Raw genomic sequence first — 14,267 nt, 5'->3', positions numbered from 1 at the left:
CAAGGGGAGAGGAGAGAAGAAGGGCAGAAGGAGGGGGAGAATCTCAGTGGGGAGCCCAACATGGAGCTCGATCCCAGGACTCTGGGATCATGACCTGAGCCAAAGGAAGACACTGAACTTACTGAGCCACCCAGGTGCCCTTCTTTCTTTGTATTTATCTTGCTTGCTGTTCACTGAGATTCTTGATTCTGTAGTTCATGTCTTTCCCAAATTTGGGTATTTTTTAGTTATCTCTTACATTTTTTTTCCTACGCAGTCTCTTGCTCCTCTTCTATTCTGACTTCACTATATTCATGTTAGACCTTTTGATATTATCTCATAGAGCCCTAAGATTTTCTCTCTGTCCTTTATAAAAAAATTCTTTTTCTTTTTGTTCTTTATGTTGGAATTATTGCCATTGGACTATTTTATTTTTTTTGCCATTGGACTATTTTTATATTCATTGCCCACTGCTATCATATCCAGGGAATTTTTTGTTTCAGATAGTTATTTTTCAGTTTTAGAATCTCCATTTGGTTCTGCTATGTTTTCTGCTTCTGTACTGAGTTTACTACCTTCATATCCATTATGGTGTCTTTCTCTTCATATTCTTAAATATAGTTAAATAGCTGCTTTAAAAGCCTTATCTGCTAATTCCAATATCTAGGTCATCTCAGGGTGGTCTTCATGATTGCCTTCTCTCTCTCTCTCTCTCTCTCTCTCTTTTCCCCCCTATTTTTAATTTATTTCTTTTAAGACCACCTCCTTGCAATTTCCAGAGAGAAAATACAAAACAAGAAACAGACTTCATTTCAAATACATAAATACTGTGCTGGAGTTGAAAGCATTACTGATAACATTGTTACAGAAGAATGTCAGCTTACTCCGGGGCACTTCAGTATTCCTGAGGAATAAACATGATTTCTCTTTTCCTCCCACTGGGATGTTATGTTCTCAGGTGTAAGTCACTGCTCCTGCTCTTTGACATATTTTCCATATAGAAGATATGGAGCCTGGAAATCACACTGACAGTTGGAGTAGGCCATTCCCAATCCCATGCCAGAACCAAAGGCCTAGTGGCCACATTCTTTTAAAGAAGGTAAGTGAAAAAACAAGTCCTAATCCAAACCAGTATCTATCTTCAGATGCACTGGTCCACCATGCACTGGTCCCACTTCCTGCCGAGCTCTGAATCCAACATGCTCTCCCCACACTGTTCCCACTTTTCTTGATTGCCTTTTCTCTTAAAAATACATCATATTTTCCTGTTTCTTTGTATATTGATCAGTTTTGGATTGTGTCCTGTATTCTGAATGCTAGGTTATAGAGAATTTGGATCTGGGTATATTCCTCCAAAAAGTGGATTTTACTGTTGTTGTTTTCCTGGTGAGCACCTAACGTGGCTGGATTCTAGCTGCAAACACTGCTTCCTCTTTGGTGGGTAGAAATTTTGATGTCAACTGAATCTTTTATTTTTCACTGATCTGCTTGGAGTATGCTTTAGGTATTCATGATTTAGGGCTTAGCCAGAGATTTGGACATGGTTTATACATAGAAATTAGAGCTCTCTCTTTCTGGCTTTCTCCTTCCTGGCATTATTCTCCATATGTTTCAGTGTCTGGAATTGCCTTAAAGTCTGTTCTTTGGTACTTCAACCCAGTAAGACTGGCTTTCTACTGAAATAATTTAATTTAATTTAATTTAATTTAATTTATTTTTCTAAGCAGGCTCCACACTGAATGTGGAGCCCAATATGGGGCTTCAAGAGTCAAATGCTTAACTGACTGAGCCACCCAGGTGCCCCTCTACTAGAATTTTAACCTGTCCTCAATGTCAATTACCCTCTCCTCCAATATTTTTTTGCTTTTAATTATTCTGTATTGCTTTTACATATTTGTTCTTAAATTTTCCAGAGATTTCAGTTGTATTCTGTGAGAGTGTTAATCCTAGAGGAGGCACTTGGTTATATTGTAGGCTAGACTTGAGTTTGTTTCTCAGATCTGCCACTTACAAACATCTTGACTTCAGACAAGTTAGTTGACTGATTTCTGGGACCCTCAGCATTCTCATCTATAAATGAGGATGATGATGATGAAGAATCACATAAAGTTAGTCTGAGGATTAAATGAAATAATGTAAGGTGCTTAGCAAAATGCTTGGCACATAGCAAATGCTCAATGAGTGGTAATTGCTATTAATAATTATGCAGATAGGTGCATAAAGCTGTGGAGGGAGAATGATGAGTTTTATATGGGACTAAGAAATCTGAATTTTACCTGAAAGGCAAGATAATCTACAAAGTGATGAATCTTCCTACATAGTCTAGATCTCCATAATCAATTTCTTTTTTTCTTTTTTTTCCATAATCAATTTCTTAAGAGCTACAAACCTTCTTCAAATTCAGGTGTGATACTGTCCTTGGTGAGGTTTGGGTGGAGGGGGTATTTTCTGGATATCATTCTATGCATCTCCTCCTTCTGACACAAGCAGTGTTATCTCAAAAACTTGTCTCTGCAGCATGAGCAACCATTTTTTCTGTCTTCACGGATGCCTCATGTGTTGGCATACCTGTTGTGCTCTAGGAATCTCAGGCTGAGTGACTGAGGGATTTAGTGTGCACTGTGGAACACAGAGCTTCCAAAGGTTGTATTAGATCTTTAACCTGGAGGCCTAATTGGAGCTTTCCATTGCAAACTTCACGCTAACCGAGGAAACTCAACATCCATGTCTGATTTCCCGTCCATGAGAAACCAAAAAAAGGCTGTCTGTGTCCAGTGGGTCACCAAATTGTGACAGTTCTACATTCCAAATATCTCTCGAATCTTGCTCTTTGTCCCATCTGGACATTGATATTACTCTAGCTCAGGTTCCCTTATCTCTCCTCAGGACTTCACCAATTGGCTTTTCTCCCTTTCTCTAACCTCATTTCTCCAGCCTCTCATCATTTTTCTCTTCTCTCCATGCCACTATTACAAATGTCTCTAGGTGTACAAAGGTTTCTATTGCTCAAAACACATTAAATGTTGCAGACCATAAATTTGCAAACTTGGCATTGTACTTAAGAGCCTTTATGATCTGGCTGCTTAATTGTTCATTTTAATCCATTAGGCAGTCTCTTCCCAAATGATGTCTTGTCTTTGCTTTACCTAATAATAATAATTTATTGAATATTCAAGTGTCCCTTATAAAATCCACTTTCAATTTAATAAGAGCCTTTGGGAACAAAAGAAACACTACTACACTAAATAAATAAACATTTTAATTGTCAGATACACTGCAATTCTAGAAACATCGAGGTGTGAAGAAGTTGCAGGTGTGAGATTTGAAGACACATCCTAATTGGTACTATGTACTAAGCATCAACAAAGGGCTCAGTACAGATTTAGCTAAAGAATATTTTCTTGCTAATCTGTCTCCAAAGAGCTCTCAACCATGTAGTTCTGCCCTTCTGCACACTTTCTAGATTGTTCTTTTGTGCTAGAATCAAACTTCACAAAATCTGTGTGATCCAAGCTAGTTGGGCCTATGAAAAGAATAAGTGGTTTGCTTTTAGTGGTGTAACATTTGCTATATTTTAAGGAAAAACTGCTGCTGAAAATAGGACCTTCCCTCCCCCCCAAAAAAGGAATAGCCCCAAATACATATTCTATATTGCTGGCAACTGGGAATTAATTATTTCTGCTTCTTGGAAAGGGTATGGGGGTGAAAGTGAGGGGATTTTCTCTTTTTGCCCAAAAACATAATTTTCTTTTTTTCAAGATATTACTAATGTACTTATTACATCAAGGTAAATTAAATACATGGGTCCCAGGCTAGGGTTTCCCTCAGCTTCCCCCCACCCTTTTTTTTTTGAACTACTTTTGGCCTCTTCATATTTGACCAGAGTTTGAGTTGAGATTAAGCAGTCACAGATCTTGATTTGGTGAGGGAAAGAGTATTAAAATGGACAAAAAGAATTGAGGCTAATTGGCATTTCCAAGTGATTTTCCCCTTGCAATTGGGGAAAGAAAAATCTCATGAGGGAGAATGGTGTTTGCTTTCTCCTTGCAGCCTTCTTTGTGTGTGTGCCTGTGAGACCCCTGACCAGGCCTCACCCCCAGTCTCTCCATTCTTGGGCTCCAAGTGAGGAGGGCTTTGTTGCGAGCGTCTATACACATTTAATGAGACTTCTGTTGTCTGTGCTCAGAGGATTCCAGACCCTCCACTACATTTCATTTGGAATTCATCCGATGTGGGCTGTTCTCCAGGCTTAATGGCTGAGAGGTCCTTTCCAAAGGGGAAGGAATTCAGGGATAGAATTTAATAAAGTTTAGTATGAAAGCTAATTCTTCATAAAACCCTGAAAAATTTTCCCCAAAGTCCAGACACCAAAACTATCGTGTACTTTAGGATTTCGTCTCTGCCCTCCTCTCTTGGGGCAATGAATCTGCATTTGTAAATAAGGAATAACTTCATGACAGTTTAATGGGGTTGGGAGAAATAATTGCCTTTCTTTTTCTTTTCTGTTTTTTGAAAGTGGCTCTTCCTATCGTGTCCTGCTGTGGTGACCCATGATGGTGGGTTTACTAGAGATAAAATCCTTAAAGTGAGACTAAAATAAACACAGAGATAATCTTATTCCATTTCTGGGCTTAAACTGTCTACCAAAGAGAAGCACGTTCATTGTAAAAATGAACAGCATTCCTAAGGAAGCAGTCTGAGAGGCAGAGCTGTGGGAGCTCAGCCAGAGGTCCCCAAAGAAGTGATTAGCTGGGGGCCATTTTTGGTGTGGCCTCCTCACTGGCCACTTATGCATTCCCACCCCAACAACACCCCCTTTTGTTTCAGCTTTACTCAAGCTCAGATTCACCCTCAGTGCTATCATTTTAAATTTGTCTTTGAGCTTCAATATCCTTTCTCATTTCTTTGCTTTGCGGATCTCTACCCACCCTTCAAGAATCATCTCTTTGGGAAGTCTTCCAGTTGCCCTCTCTTTGTTCTCATCTAGCACTTGGCTCAGGTGCTGTTTGGGCTTGTTGATGGCGTTGATAGCATTGTTTGTTTACATGAGAGCCTTTCACCTAGACTCTGAGGCAACTGAGGTCAGGCATGAAGGTGTTCATTCATTTATTCATATGCTGGTGCACTCACTGAATCACTGAATCACATGCAGTGTGCTAGAAATACAAGGAGAGCTCAGCAGATATGTCCTCTGTCACAGTCTAGCAAGGGAGACAGAACACACAATAAGCAAAAAATAAATGCTGTGAAGGAAGCCCATTTGGGCTGTCGAGATTAAGAAATGGAAGGGCTACTATATTGTAAATTGGGTCATGAGGAAGCTTTTTGGGAATGTGAAATCTAAGTCAAGATCTGAAGAAAGAGGAACTAGCTTTAGGACAAATCATGCTGGCGGTTTAACGATGCATTAAATGAAAGAACTTAAAGGGTAAGTCCTATGGTTTACTGTGCTCAGTTAAAAATACAGCTGAGAATGGAGTAGGTGGGGATTTCCTCAGGCAGTGCTAGGAAGGCTTTTTGGGTGCTATCTTTGATCTACCGACAGTGGCTGCCTGGAGTGCAGTCTTGAGGAAGACTCTGGTTGTATCCAAGCTCTGTGGGAAAACACACAATCAAGGAGACGGTCACCATGGGCAAGAAGACAATGGTGTCTGGAGTGCTATACCCTTTCCATCTCTGTCAAATGGACTGACTGGCAGCAGGGACCATTTCTCCTTTCTTACTGCTAATCTTTCCTCTTTGCAATCTTGATTCTTCTCCCAGAGTTCAACTCATTTCTTCCTCATTCAATCAGCTTATGATATTATCATACTTCAAGATTCCAATAGATATATGTATACACATACATGTACATGTCCCCACGGGTTATACACACACATATGTGAATGTATGTATGTGTCCACATATAAAAATACATGCATATGAATGTGTACACATGTGTATATGGCATGTACACACTGCACAGTCACATGTGTTTCTAATCTATTTCATCTCTCCTCGTGTAAATATGAACATTCACTAGCACTTCCCCATCTGATCCTCAAGTTACCCACTCGAGTCTAGGCTGGAACAAATATTTTACCTCATCTGTGTATAACTGCTTCAACCAGCCTGGTGAACCTTAAGGAAATAGGATTTAGGTTTAAAAGGTTCAAACTAAATCTTAGCTCTTCTAATTAGTAATAACTCCCCCAAGCTTTAAATGTAAAATGAAGGTTTAATAATAATAATAGATATCTTATACTCCTCACAAAAATGTCAGATCAAATGAGTACATTTGCAAAACTTGTGCAGATATTTAGATATAATATTCCACAAATGTGTTTCAATTACCTATTTCCTTTGTTTGGTACCTCTTTGTACTTGGTACTCCCATGTGAAAGATCTGAGTGCTGGGACTCCTTTGATTTATCTTAAAAATCATGATGTATAAAGTGGTTTTTATTAAGTGCATTCTGCCATAATAAAAATGGCTCCATACATGTTTGTTTTTCCTCTTGGAAACTGAAGAAATAACCTTTAACATGGTTTTAGAACTTTCTGATCTGGTGGTTTTCAAAGTAAAGTTCTATTAGACTACAGTTTCTGTCATGCTACGCCCCTTTTACAGAATCTAATATTTTCATGTAGGGAAGAGAGAGCTTGTCTCATCTTAAGGTTACTGTTAACTCAATGCAAATTAAGTAGTTTAAAGTCAGATCTTGTTTCCAAGGGAAGTAGACCAACGGAGAGAATGACCCAAACTTCCTAACCAGGAAATGCCAGCTATAGAGGAAGCACATCAACTAATATGAGAAATGCAATGTGAGTTTGGCCTGCCGTGGTGTAGGGTAGAAACACAGGGAGTCAAAGAGAATTGGTTCCAAATTCTGACTCCTAAAACCCAATGGCTGCATGACTTAGGAAAAGCACACATCTCTGAGCCTCATAGGGCAGAGCCAGACTCTTTTCTAGGCACTAAGGACACAACAATGAAAGTAATGGAGAACATTCTGGGAAGGAGCTCAGCACAATGAAATAGGATAAGGTCAATGGAAATTGCATCTGGGTACATCACAGTCAAACAGCAGAAAAGGAAAGATTAAAAAGACATCTTAAAATTGGTGGAAAAAAAGGCACGTTATGGGTGAGAAAATGTTTCATCTGACTGTAGACATGTCATCAGAAACCATGGAGGCCAAAAGCCAGTGCAAGAACATTTTTAAAGCACTAAAAGCAAAAAAAAAAAAAAAAAAAAAAAAAAAAAGAAAAAAAAAGAAAAAAGAAAAAAAGAAAAAAAAATCTGTCAATCTGGAATTCTATATCCAGCAAATACATCCTTCAATTATGTAGGCAGAATAAAGACATTTTGAGATAAAGATAAGCTAAGCAAAGTCATTGCCACCAGACCTGTGCTACAGAAATGCAAAATGGAATTATTCAGTGTGAAGGAAAAGGAGTCCCAGAAAGAAAAAGAAATGGACACACAGATCTTGAGGAATGAATGAAAAGCACCAGAAATGGTAACTATCAGAAATTCACTGCAGCCTGATAAAGTTGTCATTCACACTCAGATTCATGCACAAAGAAAACATGGCAGAGAGGTTTAAAGACTCAACCAGAAGTCATACCTGTAGAGATAGCAGAGCTTACATTTGAAAAATCCTCATTTCTATATTCCTTTGATTACAGCAACCTCCATCTCAAAAGTGGTTTTAGAAGGGAAAGTAAAAGATTTAGAAGACAAGGCCCACCATGGTCCTCTCCTCTCTTCCCTGTGTGAAAATATCCCAAAGCACAGGTAAGAGCCATGGAGAACATGTCCTAGCAGAGGAGAGTGGAAGGCTGGTAGAAACAGAATGGGAGGGGCAATTGCTAGCAAGTGACTTTTTCCCCTTCCACAGTTACAAGAGACCCTTCTGTAGCTTGGACTTTGGGGCAAGTGTTTAGTAGGCAGTGACTCCATGTGGGGCTGATTGCTGGGATGACTGACAGGGAAATAGTACTGCCTTTGTGGTTGATGAGCATAAGCACTGGCCTCAATGAGCTTGAAAGAATCTGTACAGCAGAGCAAATAACACTCTGCTATAACAACACTCTGGAGAAACTACTTGTTTTGGTCCAAGACTCTCTCTCATTACCCGCTCTCCGGCAACACAGGCCATCTGCCCTAGCCACTTCTCCTTGCCACCATTTCCTGGACTGGATTCTGCTAATCCTCTGTGCTGGAATACTACTGTTTCCTCAGCCTGGGTCTCTAACATTAAGACTAAACACTACTCACCCTTAACCCAATTTCTATCCTCTTTTCCCTTACCTTTTCCCCACCCTAGCTCAGACCTGACACTTGGCAATTCTCTCAATATGAATCCTTTTTGGTCTTCAAGGGTCGAATCCTATCTCATTTCCTCCAGGCAGCCTTCCTTGACTTCTCTAGCCCCAAAGCACCAAGAACTCACAAAATGTGACACCTTCTAGAAAAATCCCCTGCACCAGTGCTTTCTTTTCTTCTTCTCTGCCTCCTTGCTTGAGATAGCTAACATGTGTTAATGACCTATTATGTGCTAGGTACTACGCTAAATGATTTTTACATTATTTTATTTAATCTTCATACCAAGGCCACATTGTCCTTTCCATTTCACAAATAAGCAAATCAAGGTTCATTGAGATTCAACACCTCACTCAAGCATCCCAGTTGTCTACAGAGCTTATAGGCAATATTCTCTCTTATAACATTTTACTGTATCCCAGATCCTTTGGGTGCAAGTAAAAGAGTCATTTCCAAGAAAAATTCACACACATACTGACCCATAAATCTGTATTCACTTTTTTTCTCTCTCTACTGTCATCCCTTAAAGTCCTGGGTCCTGTCTCAGTCAGGTCTTGTGTCTGCTCAGAACAATAACTCCAATATATATGCCGATTGGCTGAGCTAAAGAAATTTGGTGTTCCCATGGTGAGGCTGATTAAAAACAAACAAGTAGTGGGTCAACAGTTTGAGGTTATTTGCAAAAGTGAAATATACCTAATCAGGCCCAGCAATTGTGGCCAAAACTCTAATCAAGAATGCAAGGTTCCGTGGAGCCTCATACCCTGTGCTCATGATGCACACTACCCCCCACACCCTCTCTTGGTTCTATTATATAAATGGAGGCAAACTTCTTAACTTCTCTAAACATCTGAGAGGAGAAATGTGAACTGATTTTTCATGCAGTAGATGAGGCCAGGACAACCAAAACTGAAAGGAGGATTTTGCAAACATGGAGAAGTTTATTAGTCTGGGCAGAAAGTCAAAGTCATCTAATTTTTCTGCAGATATGTTCTGTGCCTCATTCTTGCCCTCTTGGGCTCTGGAGCACACTGACCTCTGCAGTGGGTGAAGAGTCATTAATTGAATTTTGTGTGATGGAGATTGCAGCTCCTGGTTCTTTCTGCACTGGTCATGTTTTGGGGATATCATAGCCTCATTGCCCCCAAAATATAGCCACTGCCCTCCACTTGCCCTCTTCCTATCCAAAAATGTATATGCATGGATGGCTGAGGAGCTGTGGCACCTTACAAATGATCCATTCAGACTGTCAAGCATCTTTTGTTTGGAAGGAAAGGAGATGTGACAAATGTAAACACTGGAGGATGGGACCTGCTGCAGAGGACGGATGCCATGTCAAGCCTGATAAAAGCTGATGATGCATTCTTTCACTGTGAGTCAGCTGCCTGCTCTCTCCCTCCAGGTCCCCTCAGCCCCCTTTTGCTCTACTGTGATATTTTCTTTCATTTGGACCCCTTAGGCAAGGGGACCCAATGAAAGCAAGGTTCTGATTAGTCTAAAACTGCCTACCTTATATTTTTATTTTCACCCATGTTTCTAGTTTGATGCCAGACCGCAGGATACAGATACAGATCAAATTAGATGAGGGCCTCTCATTTCCTAGAACACGAGGCAAAGAGTATTCCTTTCTGTCACCCAGAGTGGAAGGACCATCTGGTTCAAATGCTAATGGAGGCCATGCCTTCAGTTACGGAGGTCCCGGTTTCATAACATTTCCTGAGGCAGAGGTGCATGTTGGAAAGCCTGGGGAACAGTCAAAGGAAAAGAGTGGCCCCTGGCAAGTTGTGAAAACCAAATCAGCATCTTACTCTGACTCTATCCCTGAGACATGACTAAATGAGCTCCTCGCACATTGAAAATTGCATTAAAGTTGGACACGGCTGGCTGGGGATGATGCCACTTCAAGTGGCCATCCAGGTGTAGGATATCAGTTGCTAGCTCTGGCTATGTTAAGACATCTGATGTCATCTTCATTTGTACAACTCTTGCCTCAGATAAGCCACAGTATAAAGTAGTGGTTAAGAGAACAGGTGTTGGAGTCAGATGGATTTTGGCCCAACTTCCAGATTTGTCTTTTCACTCTTAGTCAAGATTGCATTTGGTTGCAGTCAAGAGGAGAGTTGACCAGTGAATAACTGGGGTGTTATTAATCTCACACAACCAGAAGTACCGGGATAGGTAGGCCAGGGCCATCACAGTGGCTCAGGGATTCCATTTCATTGGGCCAGCTCCTTCCAACTTCCTGTCCTACATCCTTAGGGGGTTGTTGTGGGACAAAAATATAACCTCAAAGAGCTCCATGGAATGTGGTTTATTTTCAGGAAAAGATACAATGATGGTGAGATAAACAAGCAAAATCCCTGAGTGTATCTCAGGTTCCCAGGAGAGATGCTGTGCTCAGTTTCAGCTAGAACCTCCCTAAGCATGTTCCAAAGCAGAGGCTGCATAGATCCAGCACCTCCAAAACCCTCTCCTGGGTCTTGTCAACCAGCAAGCACATATGAGGCAACATAACTGATGTCGTTTGTTCTCTTGTCAGGCTCACTTATTTAAGCATGATTCAACTCTGAGCCGACTTTCTAGACTTGACTTTATAACATTTTTACTACTGCACAGCCATGAACCTGAGCCAGCGTGGTGATAGATGAGGGCCAGAAGGAGGGCAGTGTGGTGGGCTTAGAGATGAAAGAATCTGTGAGTGAGACACTCTTTCCGGATGGAGAGTGATTGGATGTGGAGGGATCCAAGTTGACTCTGGGTTCTTTAATTGGAGGAGCTTCGGGAGGATGGTAAGGACATGAATAGGAAAGGGAAAGTCAACAGGAGGAGTCTGTTCAGGACAGAAACCAGGAAGTTCAATTTGGGACACACAGAATTTCTGGGGTTATACAAAAGCCTTATCCAGGGGGAGATACTCAAGCCGCAATTGGAAATCCAGGCCTGGAGTTTAAAAGCGAGGTCAGTAGAGTTAAAATACAGGAACTGTTTAATGATATTAATAAGAGAATATAGATATTTTTAAGTTTTGGTCTGAAATGGTGGGTTACTTTCCTATTGGTTATGGGCATCCATCCTGTGACAGAATCCACAAGCTGAATAAAATGAAGTCTGCAATTATCTGGTGAATATGATCTTAGTGGAGAGCCTGTTGAAGGGAAAAACACAAGCCTCTGATTCCCCATAACTGCAGGAAAAGTGGGGAAGGGTGGGCATTTCTGAGTTCACAGAAATAAATAATTCCTGTGTTATATAAGTTTTACAGGCTTTTTCACACATCAGCTCATTCAAGGTTCACAAGAACCCTGTGAAGAAAGCAAGGGAGAGCTTTTGTTGATAAGCGAGGAAAGAGAGATGCAGGCAAAGCCCATGATGTGTCCAGACTTGAATGGCTGGATACCAGAGCTCACACCAGCTGGCCCAGTGTAATTCCACTAGGCCTGATAACTTCTCCGTTTTGGAAGGTGCTCAAATATGACTACTTAAAAATACTTTACAGTACCACCTCCACTCTTTGATGACTTTGTAGTGAATTAGGTAAATGATTCTTAAACATCAGTTCACTTAGGGAACTTGTAAAATACAGATTTTTAAGGCTTACCCTAAAAGATTCCCCTTCAATGCATGTAATAGTCAGTGTTCTTCAGAGAAACAGAACCAATGGGTTATCTATCTATCTATCTATCTATCTATCTATCTATCTATCTATCATCTATCATACAGAGAGGTAGAGAGAGATTTATTGGCACATATAGATACAGATACAACTGTATTATGAGGAATTGGCTACATAATTATGGAAGCAAAGTAGTCCCATAATCACCATCTACAAGCTGGAGACCCGGGAAGCTAGTGGTGTAGTTTTGGTCCAAGTCCAATGGCCAGAGAACCAGGGGTGCCAATGGTATAAGTCCTAGTCTGAGGCTTGGAAGAAATTGATGTCCTAGCTCAGAGGGATGCTCTAGTCAGACAACAAAAGAGAATCCCCCCATCCTCTGCCTTTTTGTTCTGTTCAGTTCCTCCATGGATTGGATGATGCCCACACACCCTGAGGAGGACAAACTGCTTTACTCAGTCTGCTGATTCAAATGTTAATCTCTTCTAGAAATAACTTCACAGACCCACTCAGAAATAATACTTTGGGCTTCCCATGGCTCAGTCAAGTTGATGTATAATATTCACCACCACAGTATGTCTGCTTAGATTCCAGGAATCTGCATTTTTGCAAACATCTCAAATGAGTCTGATGTGGATAGTTCACCCTCCGTGTTTTGAGAATCACAGAAACGAAGGGGACTAGAGGTGGGGGAAGGATGTCTTAGTCCTCGTTCCCTTCCCACTACTCTCCCTTTCTCTAGATGAGAGGGAGTCATTCCTCTGATTAGTCAGATTCCAGGACATAGACCAGACTATATTTACTAATAGATATGATCATTATACTTTAAAATGTCAGGTAGTTGTATTTATTATCATCTTTTCTATTTTTTGCTGCTTCTTTAGTGGGATATCACTAAGCTGAGCCAAGATCCCTCAATGTTTGATTACTTTATCCTGTCTTTTGCTTTCTTTGCATGCTTTCTTAAATGTTGGCATGGAAACTCTGGTCCCCTGGATGGTATGGTCCATCCAGAAGGTGATAATACCCAAGAGTTGTAGTTCGGAGGTAAAGTCATTGTAGGTAATCAGACTAGTTTGTAAGCTTCTCTTTGTCTTAACCAGAGCACCACATAAGATATACCAGATACTGGTCCCAATAAAAAATTTTTTTTTTTACCTTATATGCATTTGGTTTTGTTTTCTGTCCATAGTATCTTCAGGATTAATAGCTAACATTTACTGAGTGCATACTATGTGCCAAACAGTGAGTGCTTTGCCTAAGTAACTCATTTTGTTTTCATAATTATTATTCCATTTTTTTTTCCAGATGAAAAAATTGCCCAAGGTTTCCTCACTGGGGAGTGAGCAAGATTTGAACCTTGGGTACCTGCCTTTAACTGCACATACCTTGTCATTCCCATTCACCTCTTTCCCACTATACGTTATTGCCTTAAGGAACTGTCTGGGGGAGGGGATGGGTAATTAGGTAGAATGTTAGAATCCTAGGTTCTCTGAACATATACCATATTCAAAACTCTACCTTGAACCCCTAGGAGAGGCCAATTCAAAGGCAAAAAGAGGAATATGAAGCCATTATTTGTGTGACTAGAATCAAAACTCTTTTTGAGTTGCATTAGCTAGACAGGTTTTTTTCAATAGCTTGCTGACTCTTCTGAATGGGCACTTAACTCTGGCCTCTCTTAGCTGCTGTTGAAATTTCTATAACCTCAGTGGCTCTGGAATCAACAGATGACGAAACTTTTTAGCAGATCCACTTTCTTTGAGCCAGTTGACAAATACAGGGCTGGTATTCCCTATCTTAGAACAAACTATTAATCAAAAAGAAAGGCAACAACCATAAATCGACGTGAATTGGGTACTATCGTCCCCGAATGACTTTGCCCTGCCAAAAGTGTTCTTGGCTTGATAACATTGGTCGGCACTGGCCCTAGCCCAGCGGTTTTCAGTTTTTCTTTATGGAGTCAAATAGACTAAACTCAGCACTTTCTCAGTCTCTCAAATAAGTGTACTGACATCATTTGGAAATTATAAGAATCCACATATCAGGCCAAATTCCACCCTGGGTTCAACATCCGCTCCCCCCACCCCCGAGATCAACCCCCAGGAGTATGGTTAAGTGAGGGTAGAACTTGGCCGGAAGCTTGTTATTTCTGCAGTTTTAATTACACATACCTCATCCATTTGACCAAATTAGGAGCGAAGGTTCATGGAGGGAACCTTCGCCTATTGGCTTGCTTCAATGTCTGGTTCTTCAAGTACCTAACTTGGGAATTCCAGGAAAATAGTCAAGAATTGACATTTTACATTTTTAGGGCTGGAAAGAACTTGGCTCATTAGTATCTAATCCAAACCCCATGGTTTTATA

At 40.6% G+C, this 14,267-nt stretch overlaps 1 pseudogene; it reads right to left on the bottom strand.

Annotated features, from left to right (window-relative positions):
* Positions 1-716: 716 nt before the first annotated feature.
* On the bottom strand, positions 717-1,180 carry LOC140642244 (MICOS complex subunit MIC10 pseudogene; annotated as a pseudogene).
* Positions 1,181-14,267: the final 13,087 nt, after the last annotated feature.

The sequence above is a fragment of the Canis lupus genome, chromosome 11, assembly GCF_048164855.1.
Source record: "Canis lupus baileyi chromosome 11, mCanLup2.hap1, whole genome shotgun sequence".
In the NCBI taxonomy this organism is placed as follows: Eukaryota; Metazoa; Chordata; class Mammalia; order Carnivora; family Canidae; genus Canis; species Canis lupus.
This window is presented reverse-complemented; position numbering and strand designations above follow the sequence as displayed.